The sequence below is a fragment of the Eulemur rufifrons genome, chromosome 3, assembly GCF_041146395.1.
Source record: "Eulemur rufifrons isolate Redbay chromosome 3, OSU_ERuf_1, whole genome shotgun sequence".
NCBI lineage: Eukaryota > Metazoa > Chordata > Mammalia > Primates > Lemuridae > Eulemur > Eulemur rufifrons.
In genome coordinates, this window is record NC_090985.1 from 34,726,086 (window position 1) to 34,744,807 (window position 18,722).

The window sequence follows — 18,722 nt, forward strand, 5'->3', positions numbered from 1 at the left end:
CACTAAAAAGCAAAATATCATATTACATTGAACTTAAATTTCGACCAAGTGCTGGTGTGTATCTCATGCTCTTCTTTACTTCGCTGTGTGATGCTTGTGCTTATGAAGCTGGTGCTCTCTCCCTCTCATTGCATCAGCAGCAGCCCCACTGCAAATTGTTCATAATTTCATCAACGTCTGTGTGTTTACTAACTTTGGGTCTGAGCTCCAGCATCCCTCCTCTGCCATTTTTACTTCAAACATATTTAAGGATCACGTGAAACTGATAACTTAGGGAAAGCTTGTTCTCCCTTTGCTGTTCTTCCTGTCTCCTCTAATTTCCTAGATAGGAATTATTCTAAAATGTGAGTCTCAAAGGCTGTCTGCATAACTCAAATAAAATGGACAGTGGATGGGCATTTATTAGGCAGGACTGGGACAGAAGCTAGGATGTAATTTTACAGACTTTATGTCTAAACTTCACTGTTCAGTAAACAAGTATAACGACATGGAAGATATGTTTATATCCCCTTCTTAAAGATGAGGAAACTGAGTCTCTGTGAAGGCCAGAGAGTTGGGTGACAGCAGAACCAAGCTTCATAATTGAACCTGTCTGACTTTGTAGCCTTTGCTCTTTCTGAAAAATTAGGCAAATTCTCATGCTATAGCCTTTCTCAAAATTGCCTTCCACTGCCACCCAGTCCATACCAACCATGGTTTCCTGATTACATTTCTATTCCTGTCTAGAGTTGGAAACTGCCCTGAATCTTAGCTTCTTTGACTGAAGTCATGAGTTCCTTATCTATTCTTGTCACCCATTCTCAAAGATTTGGAACATACTTTTTTAGTCTTCAGTTGCTGGGCATGCTCTTGATCCAAAACAAATAGGTAACCATTTGCAAAGAAATGCAAAGAAGTTGTCATGTGCTTCCCTCCAAACATCTGTACTGGCTTAGATGGAATAGAAGCATGCCTGGCTCCTGGAGTGCTGTAACTGAGAGCATACACATGGGAACCCTATACACATCACTCACCCCCTTTACCTAAACATCCTCACAACCAAATTCCTCACCAGGAGACTTGGTAAAAGTTCCATAGAACTTTAGGCTATGGCTGTCATCTGGCCACCTCAGACTTCTGGCATCAAGACACAAGCAAGGAAGGAAGGACTCACTGTCCTGGTGGGGGTAACTGGCTACTCATCTAGAGAAGCTACATGATTGTCCCTGACTATCTGTCACAGATCCCTACTGTTTCACAACAAGCATAGGAAAGAATGGGTTTGATATTCAAGCGTCCACAGAGGATCACATGTCTTCCTTGCCCAGTCTTGAGAGTAAGTCGTCAAGTTCTGAAGCCACTGCCCAAGAAGAATATAGTGAACAACAGCTCAGACGCCTCAGAGATGGCAATCTGTGTCACCAATTGGGTAAAACTAGCATATCTAGACCAGCATGGGTGCCAGCTAAAGGTGAAGAGAAACTGGATTGATGAGAAAGACAATGTTATTCAGTTACAACCCCAAGATCAACTGCAAAAGTCAGGGTTATAGTTCATCCTGTGAACCTTTTATTATAAGTTCTCCCAAAACAAGATGCCATTTGGGATCCTGGGAAAGTTGATCTCAGGTGGGCTGACCTTAACATCAGAAGCACGCAGACCTGAGTAAAGCAATGAGCGGGTTATGGTGGATTCTGTGCCGTGCCACCCAGCTCCCCTTCAGGACTGACGTACTCATCTTCCCAGCTGTCAGGAGTGCTGCCTGGTAGAAGTTCACTTTGCCTCTCTCTAGGAATTGCCTTCAGCCAAAGGCATGTGCTCACCCCAAGTTTGTATCCCCATTCTTGTGGCAGCCGTCATCCAGTGACTGGTCTATGCAGAGGTACAAAAACCAGGCCCCTTACCTCATGCTAGAACAACCCTAAGGAGCATCCTAGCTCCAGAGTCCCTCGTGCTTTAGGCTGAGTTCTCTGTGTTAACTGATATTCCAATACAACTTCTCCCTCTGCCCAAATCCTGCCTTTCCTCACTTCCTCATAATGTACTCCCAGTAAACTTCCTGAATACATATCAGATGTGTTTCCAGGAAACCTGACCAGATTCTACCCATCTGTATTGTGTTTGTTCGTTTTTTAAACAATTAATGGCTTAGAGTAACGTTTTACTTCTCCTTATCTGCCACCCTCCCTTTCAATTATATGTCCGATAGATGAGTTCACTGTGCTCTATGGGGCATTCATGCCTCCTCCCCACCAGAGACATGTTTTCTCTTCATGAGGTGTTTGTTTCTTTCTCATAATATTTCATGTAAGAACCAATAGAGTTTCTTGTTTTCTTATTTCGCCCCACTGCATAACTTTTAAACAATTTAAATATTGCCTCCTGGAGAGACTGAAATTTAGTTTGCATGATTACACAACATAAAATACTCATTGTAATCTCTGTCTGTCTGGATGAAGGGTCTGTTCAGGTAAGTGGCCTACTATTTGTGGCCTCTCCAACCTTACACAACAATAAGCATGTTTGCAATTTTATCAACTGTAGTTGATAAACAAATGTTCGTAGTCTAAACTCCCGGTGTAGTGTTATCTCACATGAATAATGGTTCTATTATTAGGAATGGAGAACCCAGGCTCCAGCACTGCTTGTCCTTAGCAAATAATAAATAAGTCTGTATTACCCGTGTCTGACACTCCAACAAATGTCAAAGTTTACATTGTCTCAGCCTCTGCCCACCCACCAAAAAGACCTGATTCTTTGGAGATTAGCTCATCAGAACCTTATTGAAATGGATTTGGGGAGCAGTTCATATATTGGGAAGAATCCTAGTCTAAAGTCCAGCTCTGCCATTAGCCATCTTGAAGCCTATAAGAAGGTTGCTAAACTTCTCTGGGACTCTATTAATTAAGGGAGTCAGACTAGGTCATCTCTCAAACCCTGCTGGCTCTGACAATCTCTGAGTCTGTAGTTTGGAGTTTAATTACTGTTATAAGAACACAAAACTCTAAGTCATGTCTCAAAAAGATGTCCTTCATTCAGCCCAATGTTCTGTCTGAAGAAGGTAGCAAAGGATGGTTTTGGGGGTGCTTTATTGATTAATTCCTTTATATATTATTTATGCTCCTTAAATAATTTTTAATAAGTAATAGTAACTAACTAAGAAAAATTAATTAGGACAAAAAGCAAGAGCCAAGAGTAGGGCAAGTAGAAAAAACGTTGGCTAAATATAACCATTATAGTAGAATGCTCAACTTAGCTATGAGCTTCCTCATAGGGCAATGCAATCAGCCTCCATAGACACATGCCTCAAAATCTGATCAATGAAGGAAGCATATCTGTTCTTCAGGAAAAAGTGTTTTTCTAATTTTGTTCCCTAACACTAAACTCAAAGTGGACATTTACAAAAATCTTTGCTACATTGTTGGAAATATACATATATATATATATATATATATATTTACTATATTAGATCAAATACTTCAAGGTTCATGACCTGCAGACATCCCTGATTTCACTTGACTATCCAAAATATAAATGTGGCACATGGCATCATCAAAAGTTTTTGGTAACTCTTTATATCCTCAGCCTATGCCACCTTTTAGGAAAACTCTTGATACCAGCCCCATATAAAATAGCAGCCATTAGTCACCTGTGCCTATTGAGCATTTGCAATGTAACTAGTTCAAATGGAGATATGCTCTAGTGTGCAATACTAGGAAGTAAGAAAGGGGGAAAAAGTAAAATATCTCATTACTAATTTTTATATTAATTAGATGGTGATAATATTTGGCTATATTCGGTTAAATAAAATATATTATTATTTGACTTATTTCTTTTTTATAATGTGGCTGTTAGAAATTTAAAACTGTACTTGTGGCTTTCATTTTTAGCTCATATTATGTTCCTACTGGACTGTGTCCATATATAATAATAATGGTAATAAAATCATAGATTTTTGAGCAGCAGACAGTTACAGACAGTGAGTGGCTGCTGTAGATGTATCATCTCATTTTCTTTATAATAACACCTCATGCCAAACTGAATCAGAGAGGTTTATGTACCTTCTCCAACGTTAAAAAGCTAGTATGTGACAACTGCATAAACCAATTTCCCTATAACAACTTTTCTCATCCTTCAAAGTTGTGAGTCCTCGGGTCCTGTTGAGCAGCCATTCATTTTGCCACCACAATCACATTGATCAATACTGTTTAGAGATTGGAGAACTGAACTAAAATCAAGCAGACTTGGGTTTCCGGCCTCTCTCTTCTACCAGCTCAGTATCTTCCTTCACCTTCTTGAACTAGATTATCTAAGACCTAATGTGTATTCAGTACTTCTTATGCTCCAGGCACTCCTAGAAGCACTTCATGTATTAACTTATGCAACCTTCATTACAATTTTATAAGGTAGTTACTACTATGGCTGCATTTTTCAGGTGAGGAAACTGGGGCATTCAGAGGTTAATTACCTTTCCAGAGATCTTACAGCAAGGAAATGGAGGAGGCAGGATTCAAGCCAGTTCATTTAGCTCCAAAATCCATGCACTTAAATTCTAGTGGCACCCAGCGTGGAACCAGGAAGCAGTTTGCCCTGGATGCAGGCAATAGGAAGTGCATTGTCTTAAAGGATTTAAAAACAATAACACACCTGGCTAAACGTCAGCCTGTGTTTATTGTCACCACGCACTGGCAATTCCAAATGATGTCAGGGAGAGAATACACATCTCCCAAATTATTTGTTGTTCCAAGTTCTGAACAATTGCTGCCACTACTGCTGAGTTTTACTAATATGTACATAAGCTTCGAATTAGCACATATTCATTGTCCATTAACAAAATGGAAGTTAATTCAAAGAACTTCCAATTCCAGAGTAGGTTCCTAACACAGGAAGACCAAGCTGCACACATGGATTTTGAGAATAAGTTTGTAATTAGGAATCATTTGGGCTCATTTCAGGTACAGGTGTGGATTGCATCTCTAACCCCTATGGTAGTACATGTTCCTACATTTAACCAACGGGTGAAAAATAAATGGTGACAGCACAGTGATGGCAAAGATGAAGCAAAGAAATTTGAATTGCTTCAATTCTGTCATTCTATGCGGCCATGTGGGGTGTTTATTTCTGTTTAAAATTTCAAACAATGAAATATGTGAAATGCAAAGTGAAATATTTTTATTTGGCAAATACAAATTTTACTTTATTCATGAAACACATGCACTCCATTTCATGATTATTACTGAAAATAAGTATGCCCTATAAAGGAAGAGGGTATCAAAACCAGATCTGATTTTTCAACTATGCTAGATTCACCACTTCATTCTCTGAGTTAGTTTCCAGGAACAGTAACCCCTCTACCAGTCTTGCCTGATCTAAAGTGGCATGTTTTATGATTATATCAAATCTCATTCTTCTTATTTCTGAACTTAAGCAGTTCAGAGTGCCTGAAATCCTTCTACAAAATGAAGCATGGAGTAAATAAGTAGAATTTATTTATACCAGGTCCCTGAATCATCTTCTTCATTTTATTTGGATATTTCACTGGACCTTCTTGACTGTATTTCTCAGAAATGTGGCTCCCAGGTCACAACATAAAGGTAATGTTTCTTTGTGGCTCTGAGCCCAAAGTCCTCCCAGCTTCATTTCATCCAAATAAACTCTTGCAGTTTCTCCAGATGTAGCACAATCTTCCTCACCTCTATTCATGTGTGTCTGTATCTCCCTCTGCTTGGAAAGACTTCCTACTTTCTCTCTGACTCACCTTGTTTTTGGAACAATCCCATAGCACCCTTTAGGATTCACCTCATGTGTGAGCATCCTCTGGGAAAACCCTCCTGACAGTTCTGGGGGAAGGTAATGGTTATGTCTTACAGAACACTTACTACAATCTCTAGACTGCTTGTTTCCATGTTTGCTCCCCTTCTCCCACCTTAAAAGTGACCTGCTAAAGTGCAGGAATAACTTTCTTTGCATCTTGAAACCTAAGAGGCCAGGAATAAAGTCTGTCTCCTAGTGTAACTTCAATAAATATTTAGTCAATAAGTGCATGAACAAAGTCCAATATTTTCCAGTTGTTTAGTTTGATGCCCCTAGGGAAGAATATGATGATTTTTAAAACAATAAGAAAAATTATCTAAGCCTATATTTCCTGGAAAACACCCTGAGGCAAATCTTAATGGCTAACCTTTAATGGAGGTACAATGTCAGGGCACAAGAGAAAGGAACAAATGGGAAGAAAGAGAGGGAAAAAAAGGAAAACAAACCCAAGGTGGAAATTACTAAATCACTCCAAGTTTCAGACAAAATATAATGGTCATGGGAGATGTCCCTATAAAAATTGAATGGGTCCACTGTGTTTCACTGCCTCAGAGGGAAGAAGGGTGGGCAACTTCTCCACCAACTCTTTCTTGTTTCTGTCTCTCGCTGGTCCAAGTTCACCTCATGGGGTACCAACTCCTCCATGGTGGTTGGCTATGTTACCTGGCTTCTCCAGACAGCCCTTTGGGAAGCTGGAGCCTCCTGGGTCCGGTGGGGTCAGATATAAGCTCTGTTGCTGCTGTGGGTCTCAGCACTTGGGGCTCCATGAAGGCTATGCTGAAGCCTGACTCTTGTCCCCAAAGGAGGGGGGACTGAAGCATGAAGCCTGATTCTTGTCCCCAAAGGAGGACAGTAGCAGGACATTGGTGATGGAAGCAATAGCTAGGTTTGCTACTAAAGAAATGGCAGGAGCCAAAGTCGGGGAAAGGGTAAGTGACCAGTGCCAAGCAGCTCATCAAAAGGGCACCAGTAGGATCCTCTAAAAACTGATTAAGAACAAATAGCAGCTGAAATGTCCTGAGGATTTACATTGGACTAGACCCAATATTGGGTTCTGAGGTCACAGTAGTGAGCAAAAACAGTGACACATTTCTTTTTCATAGTGCTTAAATGGTTTGATCAGAAAAACAGACATTAATCAAAGAATCAGCAAGTCAACGAAAAATTGTAAATGTGAAAGGCACAATCAATAAAATGTTGTGTCACCTTCACAGAGCCCATAGTAGGAGTTGTTCACCAAATCAGAGGGTCAGGGAAAAATTCTCTGAGGATATAACAATGAAGTGGAGATATTAAGGATAAAAAGCAGTTATTGAGGTTATAAGAGGGGAAAAGGAAAACATAGACAGGAGCAATGGTAGGCAGAGGCCCATTGTGCTAAGGAGCAGGTGCTTAGAGAATATGATGAAAGATGTCACTCAGGGCCAGGTGGAGAGATAGACAGAGGCTGGCTCAAAGGAGGTCATGGAGCCCATGCTGGGGGTTTCTGCTTTAACCATGAAAGCAATAGGAAGCTACCAGAGGGGTGTAGCAGATTTTTTGTGCGTTAAATTGTTGACCAGATTAGCATTACTAAAAGTTCATGCAGTTGGTAGAGAAGAGACTAAACAAAGGAGAGAAAGGAGGCAAGGAGACCAATGAAAAGGTAGCCTAGCTTGAACTGAAGAAGAGATGGTAGCATTGAAAGAAAATGCAGACAGCTTTGAGGTTGAATATAACAAGATGTCTTACCATAGCAATGCAACAAAACCAGAGAAGGAGTGAGGCTGACTGTTATAATAAACCTAGTTTTTCCCCTGGCCTCATGTGTCCTGACATATGTGGGTTATGCATGGGCTTGTATTATTTTTCTCCCGACTGCATTACTTTACACTTTCCTGGATCGTGTACCTTTTTATATCCTCTCCTGAGACAGAGTGAAGCACTTTTTCCTATCAGCCAGGTATTCCATTGTCCAAAGCAAAGCCTCCTCTACACATAGCTGGACTATTCTTTCATTACCCCTGCTATAATGTTTAGTAACATATTACAATGAGTACTTGCATGGATTTCTGGGATTATACATTTAAAAAAATAATAATGGTAAGCATATTCATAATAACCAACATCATCTTAATTTTCTGGTTTGGATGGAGTCACCTCTCTTCTGGAAGAACCTTGCATGGGTCTGCAAAGCACAAAAGCAAGAAGCAAAATAGAGGGGCCATGTACTTTTAGAATGAATGCAGGCAAGACACAACCTCACCACTTCCTTGTCCTCATCTTGACAAAGACAGAAAACAATCTGCCTTACTCACCAGATTGTTGTGTAAGCTAGTGAGAGTTTTCTGTTCAAATAAACTGTACATCACTTATAACAAGGATCATCATTATTACCACAATAGAAAATTGTAAAAGTATTATTTAATACAGTGCAATGCAGTGTAGTGTAGGATTTTTTTACTGCAATAGGAAACATGATACCATCATTCAGTGCAGTTATGTCAGTTGTAGAGAAAAATTCATTAAATTTTATTTATAAAACATAATTATGATAAGAAAAGACAAAATACAAAGTATTACATAACATATTAAATATTAAGCTTATGTGAAACACACAGAAAATCCCATCAAAATTCTAATAGGCAACTTGAACTTGCTTCTGTGATGACAACTTTTATTTCATTGTGGATTTTGTGCTTGAGTTGGCCATATACAATTTCTAATTGATATTTTTTAATGAGGGTCTTTTCAGTTTTTAATAGTCACCACAACTAAAAACCGTCTTTGTTCAAGAAGGTGATAATACAATGTAAAACAATTTAATAACCTATTCAATATTTGCAACAGCTGAAATTAAATTTACAGAATCCAGAAGACCTTTCTCTTCTTTCATCGATGAAAGTAATGAGGACATTTCTTGCGATAATGTGAATGGACTTCAAATGCAATCTAACATTTTCACAGAGTATTTCAAAACAATGAAGAAGTTCTCATCTGAAAATACACATGAATTGTTAAAATGATTATATTTACAGCTAATTTAGATAGAAATAGCACAAAAGAACCATCATAAGGAGAGAACATCAACCACAAATAGAACAGAAGGATCTAATATTTGTGAGAACCAAGCCTCTGGGCTGGCCCTTGGAGCCATGGCTTCTAGTCCTTGCAGAAGGTTGCCTTCCAGCTTTTCCATCCGTCCTGCCATCCAGCCTGCAGGCCACATTCCCAGAGCACCTGGAACATGAACTTCTTCCTAGATTATGCAGGCATCTGGTCCACAATGGGTGGAAAAGTGCTCCCTGACTGAATTTCCCTGCTTGACTTTCTCATTTCACAGTAGAAAGAGAAGAGTCAGGTGGTGCTTATTCTGGTCCTTGTCTGCGGTGGACCCACGTGACCTTACCCATCAGCTCCTACCCTTCACCCAAAAGCTCCTATGAGCTAATGAAGCCAACAGCCATGGGATCTTGCTGCCCATCAGGACCAGACGACAAAGCCATCCTAGTGACCCACTCCATCAAACCACATTCTGGAAAACACTGGCTAGGAGGGACCTACTTCACCCTCAGTATAGAGAAAGGCAGAAGCATGTGTCCATGAAAGACCTGTAAAACCAGGATTAGCACATCAGCTGTGCTGACATTCCAGAAGGGATGGTAACAAGATTCAACTCACTAGGCCTGGTTCTTCCACAAGTGGCCCTGTGTGTCAGGCAAAGAGCACAGCTCTATCTTCTGAACCCTTGTCCAAGTAGCGTGGGAATTTTAACTACTGAGAAAACAACTGAGCTTTCAAATTTAAAGGTGAACATGAGTCAACAAAATATTATACATATGTAGGTTGAAAATAACAACTGAAGGTGCAATTGCATCCAAGTAACACGTCAGAAGCAGAGTCATAGAAATAAAGCTCATTCATATTCCACAGCCCTTATCAGATAATAAAGAGTTCAACATCATTCAACTGGTAGCTTTTGTTTGGTTAAACAGTTATCAACTGGAAATCATGATTCATTATAAATCCAATCAGTAATGCCACTTAAAAGTGATTATATATTTCTTTGAATGGAAGGTACCGCCTCTATTTTCTCTCTTTTTTATTTCTTAATTTTTCTGCACAGGAAAAACTTTAAAATAGGAATCTGAAGAATTAAATTCCTCAATTACCTTATATGTGGCCTTAGACATGTCAGTTAAGATCTGTGATTCAGTTTTCCCTTTATAAACCAAAGACATGATCTGAAATTATATGTGAGGCCACATAACTCTAAAATTCTGAAATGTTATCTTTGATTTTATTTCCTCGCACAATTTGGAATATTTTCCTCAGGAACTGTGTGTTTTCCCCAATATAAAAATGTTATCCAGATATTATTGAAAGTCAAGATGATAAAATAGTGGCATAAAAAGGGAGACCATAAGGCAAAATAAGGCAGTCTGTGGAAGACTGGGGAACCCAGTGAACAGCCAGAGGCAAGGGCAAGCACAAGAGCCCTAACATCTGAAAGACCCTGAAGAGTTGAAGGAGAAATATGGGTCATTGTAGCCAGAGTGTCCTGAAAAAAGGGAGAAAGTGAGACAAGAAATTGAAAAGTTCAGAGACTAGTATTCAAGTCTCAACTGGTTGCTTACTAGTTGCATGAAATCAAAGCATTTCATTTGCTTTCTTTGAACCTCAGTTTATCCCTATCTACGAGGTGATAATACTTGCCTCCTAGGATTGCTACGAGGATTACACAGAACGAAAGTCTTCAGTACCATCCTCTGATACGCCAAATGGAATTCAAGCTCCCTGATGCAGCACCCCAGGAGGCCTAGCTACCTCCCTAGCTTCATTCAGCTGCTTCACCCAAAATATTACACAAAATATCTTTGCAGTTCCCCAAATGAGCCAAGGTTTTCCATTTGTCTGCACCTCACACTGATGTTCCATCTACTTGGAACACCCTCCACCTCCTTGTCTTAACTCACTTTTACATGAGTATAAGGACTAGCCCAAGCAATACTTCTCTATGAGAACTTCCAAGATATTTCCAGTGTGGTGAATATTCCCTTTCCCTGTAGTTCAACAACACACTGAGCACCAGCGACCTCTAGCCACTATTTTAATTTGTTTCACCCTCTCTACCGTATACTGCTTGAAAGGAGAAAGGACATCACATTTGTACACCAGAGTCCAACATAACTGGGAACAAGTAGTTACTCAATGAGTGTTTATTTGGTAATCCCCATATTTGCTGAAGTTCCTTGATGCTGAAGATCTGGGCATCACTGACGCCTGCTGTGAAATTCAAACTTCCAGTGTTAGTCAAGATAGGATGGGTTATTCCATAATAACAAACAGATTCAAATCTCAATGGCTTGATATAAATAAGAATTATTTCTTATTCATGTAACATGTTTACTCACAGTTGGCAGGAGGATCTGCTCATTGTAGTTCTCAGAGACTCCAGAAGACGGAGGTTCCTTCTTGATACCTGATTCCTCAGACGTTGCCACGATGGCAAGGGAACTTGGAGAGTCACACACAGGCTCATAAACCTTCTCCCAGGAAGAGACACATGGTGTTTCTGTTCATATTTCATTGGATTTGCCAAGTCACAGGGTCATGTCAAATTTCAAAGAGGAAGGGGAGGATAAATATAATCATGTTTCCAGAATAAAACAAGAAATGTTTGTGAATAGACATAATAGATACCACACCTCCCCCCACCCTCTATTAATTCCCAGAGGATTCTATACCTGTGGTACCTCTGACTTAGCCATAAGATCCACATGTATTATCTCTATTATATGTAATGCATATTTAGATGCAAACATCAGCTCCAACTTTAATAATTTCTTCAAGAAATTTATCCACATTGAGTATTTTGTGAGTTTTGGGAAATCTAATGAAGACCTAGGGGGTCACCTGCTGAGGAATGCTTTTAGGCCCCATTTATTTCTGTCTTTCCTCTGATTTTCTCAAACTGCTCTGTGAGTCCTAGATTGATACAGAAACTCTCCAGTTCTCTAACCCCCAAACTTAAACACTCACATGGGCAAAGCACCTAGAAGAACAAGAACCACCTGTTGTTCAGTACTCTCCTTCCCCAGAAAGCACAGTTCATTATTGTGATAGTTATGAGTGGTTAGTTATGTTTGAATAGTGGAATGAATGAGTGAGTAAGCAAATGCATAAATAACTAAAAGAATATTGAAGAACTCTGCATAGTATAATACATTCAACCAACCCCAGTTTGTTTGTTTTTTTTTTAACTTTTTTTTTTTATTTCATCTTATTGTTATGGGGGATACAGAATTGCAGGTTACATACGTTGCCCATGTACCGCCTGTTCCCCCAAGTCAGAGCTCCAGGCGTGTCCGTTCCCCAGACAGTGTGCGTTGCACCCATCATGTAGGTATATGTCCCTCCCCTCCCCACCCCCCCTTCCCGAGTCAGCACCTTCCAACGTGACCATTCCCCAAACGGTGCGCAATGCACTCATTGTGTAGGCATACACCCCTCCCCTCCCCCACCCCCCCTCAGTCTGATATCCGATTGGTATCATTCCCAGATGTGTATTTAGGTGATGATCAGGGAAACCAATTTTCTGGTGAGTACATGTGATGGTTGTTTTTCCATTCTTGCAACCCCAGTTTTGACTGCCTTCTAAGGTGATACTAACCTGTGCTATGTGCACGGCTCTTCAGTCTTTTAGTGACTAATTAAATTTGTGACACTGATTAGTGTCCAAATGCTTCGGACACTAATGAATGAAGTGTCAGAGCTTGTATAGCTCTAGTTTTCATTTGCAGCTTGTCCAAACTCTGTCAGCCTTTTCCTCCTGGGTGTCTGTAAGGATTTGGCTGAGTTATTCTGAAAGGCCCATTTTCTGATTTCCCATGAAGTGCTCAGTTTCCCATTTGGCTAGAATTTTCTCGACAACAATTCCTTTGAATATATTTCAAGAGCTAACTGGGATGTGGAAAAAAAGGTCTGCACATGCACTCTCTCTCACACGCATACACACATTTTTGTTGTGAGCAGGCATATTAGACACAGTATTCAACAACTAGTTCTGAAATGTCACCAGAGTTGAAAGTCCTGTAGTCATCAGTGCCACCCACCAGGGGGTCAGGATGGTGGTAGTTTGCCTGGTGCTCGGCTATCTTGGCAGTTATACTGTCTTAAAGTTTGGATTCAGGGTCATTTGCATGTAGGAGCTTCCTCACCTCCACCTAAAGTAAAATCTAGGTTCCACCAGTATATTGGACAGGTCACTTAATCTTTCTGAAACTCAATTTCTGCAACTCTGTAATCAATAGCATCAGGGTCACAATAATAACAGCAGCAACAGATTATATGTATTAGGCACCTATGCACATATCTTATCCTATTTAATTCTCTCTCTCTCTCTAACACACACACACACACACACGCACACACACACACACACTTTCACACTATTTACTAGTGCTAGTATCCCTCCCTACCCAGACTAGAATATTCTTGCAGAGACACAACTTGACATTATTATACAGATCCACCTAATCATCCTGAAATCCCCCATTCCAGAATTAGTAGGAGTTTGCTTTATCTTTGCAGAAACAAAAGTTGTTTAAAGTAGTTTTTCTTAATAACAGGCAGAAAGAGGAACAGAGGGAAAGAAAGAAAGAGGAGAGGAAAGAAGGAAGGAAAAGGAGAGGGAAGAAAAGTTTAGTCTTCTACAAAAGTTGAAATCTGAAAAGAAAGTAACTGTTGGCAGCTTCGTAATAGCACTCTGACCCACTACAGAATGAATGTTTACCTGTGCCAGCGACTTTGCAGTGTTACATTTCATTTGTATTCTTGATATATTTGAGGATATAAATTATTAGTCTCAATTTGAAGATGAAGACACTGAAGTGGAGAGCAGTTAGGTTACATGTCAAAGGTCACATAGCTGCCAAGGGGAAGAGTTAAGATTTATATCCAGATCCAACTTCGGGACTGTGTTCACCCTTCTCTGATGGAGTCATCAGTCCTGCAATGAGTAGACATGGGTTCCAGTCCTGGCTTTGCTATGAGCTGGTGCCATAATTGTGCAAAACTCTTTTTACCTTTCTGTGCTTCAGTTACCTCATTTATAAAATGAAAGGATATGAGTCTCCACAGTTTTTCCTGCTGTAAGTCAGTAGCTTAATTATAACCACAATACTGTATTTCCTAGAATTTGACACCATTATTTTATGCCTTACTAAAAAATTTTAAATTCTGCTAATTAAACCATGAAGCAATGTTTTTATCACTTTAAATTTTGATGTACTTATTGAAAAATAATTTTAAACATCACTAAATAATATCATATATCATACTTGAATACATATAAAAGGGAAAACATAAGTGATACAAATTGGGAAATAGAGTCCTGAAACTTTTAAGTGGTACTCTTCTGAATAATTTTTCAACATCAGTGCCCATATTTCTCAGAAAATATTATCTTCTATACCATCAAGAGTGTTGCATCATTTCATGTCTTAAAATGGTGTTTGCAATTGTCTCTGGGAAGTTCTTCCAAGCAACTCACTGCCATTCTTCAAGTTTTAATTTGGGCACCTTCTGGATTTTCCCAGATCACATCAACAGAAGATGTTTTAGACAACCTCAGGGAGCTATAACAGCAATGGTAAATTTGTGGTCCTTTGTGATTGTGAGGGCCTGAGACAAAGGTGCATCCTAGGTTGGGACCCCCACTCAGGGCCACCATGCCACTCCAGGTCACCATGGGAACTCCCCAACTTTGGTTGGGGTCTTGGGCTCTGGGCACATGGAGGACTCATTACCAAATCCTGCCTTGGAGCCATCAGCCTCACCAGGAACCTAAGCCAAAGAACTTTGCTTTGTTCATCATTACCTCCTTCCAGGTTCCATGCCCTGATGTCTGAATGCTATTTATTGGCAATCCTCCTGGGGTTTGTAAGGAGTACACCCAAGTCTAATTAATCAATATGACTAATAGTGTGCGCAGTCATTAAAGAGTAACCACAGCTTTAATGAGGACAAAAGAACACATGTCTCATTGAATCATAACTCTGGCCACTTTGTCTTGTCCCTCCCTGTTTCTTTCCTTTTCTGACCTGACTCCTCCAGGCTCCATTTGTTTTCCATCATACCTGGTAAAGCTTCTGCTGATACTGGGTTCCACTCCTGAATCATCCAAACGCATTGTTGTGTGAGCTCCGTGAAGCTAGATTTCTGCATTTGTGCTATGGGAATCATGATTTCTACCTTGCAAGATTGTCGTGCAAATTCAATATAATAAAGTATTTGGAAGTGCTGGGTTCACACTTCTTTCTTTCCTTTTTGCCCTTCTTGGGCCATTTCTTCTATTCTTCCTTACTCTTCTTTTATATCTTGTTCTTTTCCAAATCTGTTCCACCTTTTAACCCTCCTCCCTCCCTCTCCTTCCCTTCCTTTCTTCTCTGTCCCTCTCTTTTTCCTCCTCTCTTTCCTCCCTCCCTCGTATCCTCTCCTCCAGGCTTCCTCTTTTCCTCATTCCCTCTTTTTACACACTGAAGTCATCTCAGACAGTACATTTGTGAGTTCTCTGGATGTCTAGCAAGACTGGAAAATTTTTAAAATTCTAAAACACTAGAATAGAATTTGAAGTGGCAATGTGATAAAGGTGTTTGTTGTTTGTTATTGCAATGACTATCTTTCTCTTAACATATTTGCTATCTAGGAACACACAATAAAACAGAAGACTGAGGAGGCCAGGAGAGAAAAAGGGGATGAGCCTCTCCTATTTGATAGCTTCTGTTTTATATGTTGTCTTGATCGTTGGCACAGGGAAAAAGATGCAGCCAACCAACTGCAATATCTGAAAAATTTCAGATATTTGAGCACTTTAAATCAGTTTGCAGTGGCATCAGTAATTTGACTGAACTATAAGTAAATCTAGAGAGTTTTGTTTTATATTTGTGGATTTTTTGCTTTTTTTTTTTTTTTTTTTTTTTTGCAACACAGTTTAGCTGTCACCCGGGAATCAATTCTTTCTGTCTTAATTGTAGCCCCAAGTGGATTTCTCTTAACAACATGGCCAAGTCTGGAGGAGTGAGCCAGCCATGTCAGTCCTGTTTCTTATTTCCCTAGCTTCCCTTGCAGTGTTACATGGTCACATATTCCAGTTATAGCCAATGACAACTGAGTAGAGTCTGTCAAGGAAATGGTTTGAGGAAAAGATGTTATCTTCTAATAAAAAGAGAACAGATGGACAAGGCTGGCAGGCACAGTTCTTCCCTCATCCTTTTCTTCCTGATTTGAATGCAGATGCAATGACTGGACCTACAGTAGCCATCTTATGACCATGAGACCCCGGAGAATTTTCACCCAAGCACCTTTGAGATTCTGACTCAATGCTTGCAACCATCTACCTTGAGAAAAATAAACCACTATCTACTTAAGCTAGTTTTTTAGGTATACTGTAACTTGTAACCAAAAATATTACTAATCAATACTTTCCTAGTCTTTGGAGAGAAGTTGGAGCCCAACTCTCTCACAGTTCATATCTGAGTGGAGAAGTTAATCCAGATGCATAAAAATGCATTCAAAGTACCTTTCTAAGGTTCTTACCAGGATGAAATAAAATAATTTAGGTAAAGTATTAGCACTAATTACATTATACAAGAGGTATTCTGAACCCCTGGTCTTATTCTCCTCAGGAGAGATTACTCAATAAAGAAGTAGTGTCTCAATTAGAGCACAGTGAAGCATTCCCAATGGTGTAGACTCTCCTCTCCTTATTTTGTTTGCTCTGTTCCAGCTCATGAAAAGTACAGATTTTCTCCTAATCTGGCTAACTCTGCTCCTATGCTTTGCCTATGTCAGAGTCACTAGCCAGTCAGTTACCAAGACTGAGTCATTTTTCACTCATTCATCCAAAAACTATTCACTAAGGTCCTACTATTGCCAAGCACTGGGGAGAGAGGGGTGAATAAGATGGAATGGTACTTGCCTTCAGAGAGCTTACATTCTAGAAAGAAGAGAAGGCAGAAAACAAGTAAACCAACCACTAAATAAGATCATTGCAGATGGTAAGATGTGCTGCACAGAAAATAAGTAAATAATTTTTTTTGGAAAATTCTGGCAGCAAGAAACTTAAGTAGCTTGGTCAAGGATCACTTCTCTGAGGAGGTGACTTGTGAGTGAGATGCAATGAGGCTGCTAAGCAACGACCCAGACAAGTTCTAGAAAGAGAGAACACCAAGCAACAGTTCAGAGCAGCTTTTCCTCTTTACTTTTGCTTCTTAACTAATAATTGAGCTTCAGTGCCTGTTTATCTTTCAAATCCTGGTGCAAATGTCTTCTCCTACTATCTCCACAATATATATCCAGTTGTGTATCAATTAATTAATGGAAAATCATTTGTCCATTAACTAACTAATTGTAAGAAGTGTGAAATATTCCAAAATACAACAGGAAGCGAGTGAATGGTTTTAAACAAAGAAGTGATATTATCACATTCACTTGCCAGCTCCTACCCGCAAGTCACTCATGACTGTATTGAAATAAAAATGATCCCTGGAACCACATAAGAATTCTCCTTTCTATATATAATGAATTAAAAACAAAGAAATGTCTTTCTGCTATTCTTATACCACTAGCATATAACTGAAGGCTATTGCTGTTGTTGCTGTGGTCTTGTTTTATTTTCTGTTTAAAGAAACTTACAGGCTCCTGGGGTAGTCAGGTAGTGTATTAGTTATCTACTGCTGCATAACAAATAACCCCATATAACAAATAACCCCTTATATGTCTTAAGGGCATAAGACAATAAACATTTATTATCTCATAATGTATTATATGTGGGTCAGAAATTCAAGAGCAACATAATTAGATGATTTTGTCTCAGTCTTTGATGAGGTTGTGGCCAAGCTTTCAGCTGGAGCTGTAGTCATCTGATGGCTTGACCGGGGCTAGAAAATTCTCTTCCAAGATGATTGACTCAAATGACTGCAGGAAAGAAGTATCAGTTTCTTGCCCATTGATGGTATGATGCCTCAGCTCCTTGCTACATAGACTCCTCTGTATGGCTGCCTGAATATTCAACACAGTGGCTGGCTTCCCCAAGAGTGGGCTCTCCAAGAGAGAGTAAGGCATAAGTGGCAATGTCTTTAGACTGAGCGTTGGAAGTGACATGCCACCATTTGTGTTGTACTGTATTGGCCCACAGACTAATTCTAATACAGTGTTGAATGAGACTATCCGAGGAGGTGGGGGATCACTGGAGTCATCTTGGAATCTGGATTCTACAGACAGGCAAAGAGGAGGTGACTGAACAGGGCTGAGATGGAGGTGACTGAACAGGGCTGAGATGGAGTTGTACAACCCCAGCTTCCACATGCTTCTTTGTATAAGATCTCTTGATCCCTGGGAAGGTGGCCACAGGTCCTGGCTTAGGAATAAGCCTGGGATACAGTTCTGGCCAATGGGATAAATATGGAGGTCTTCTACTGGCTTCTAGAAAGACTTTTTTTTTTTTCTTTTTTACTTCTGTTAAGAAGCAGGTATTCAAGAGGAACTCTTGGCTGTGTTTCTACCCTGGTGAGAGAGATTTTCACACTAAATGAATGAACTAAGATGCATATATGAAACTATATCAATGCCTATAATATATTTGCATTATAATGTTATTTATAAAGTGCTAGCTTAAATAATCTACATAAACACCAAAGGTCTCCAGGCAGAAAATAGTAATAGGATGAAATTTTTTTTTTTTTTGGAAACAAGAAAAAATTTATTGAAGAAACCTTTTCTATTACCATGAAGACATATAATCTCTGTAAACATTTTGGTGGGGAACTTTCTGGACTTTTCCCCATGCTGTTTAGTTACCTCCTTTTAAAACTGAACAGTAGAATCTTACCATGTTTTCATGTCAATATACACTTGTATCATCTTTATTAAATGGCTGCATAACATGT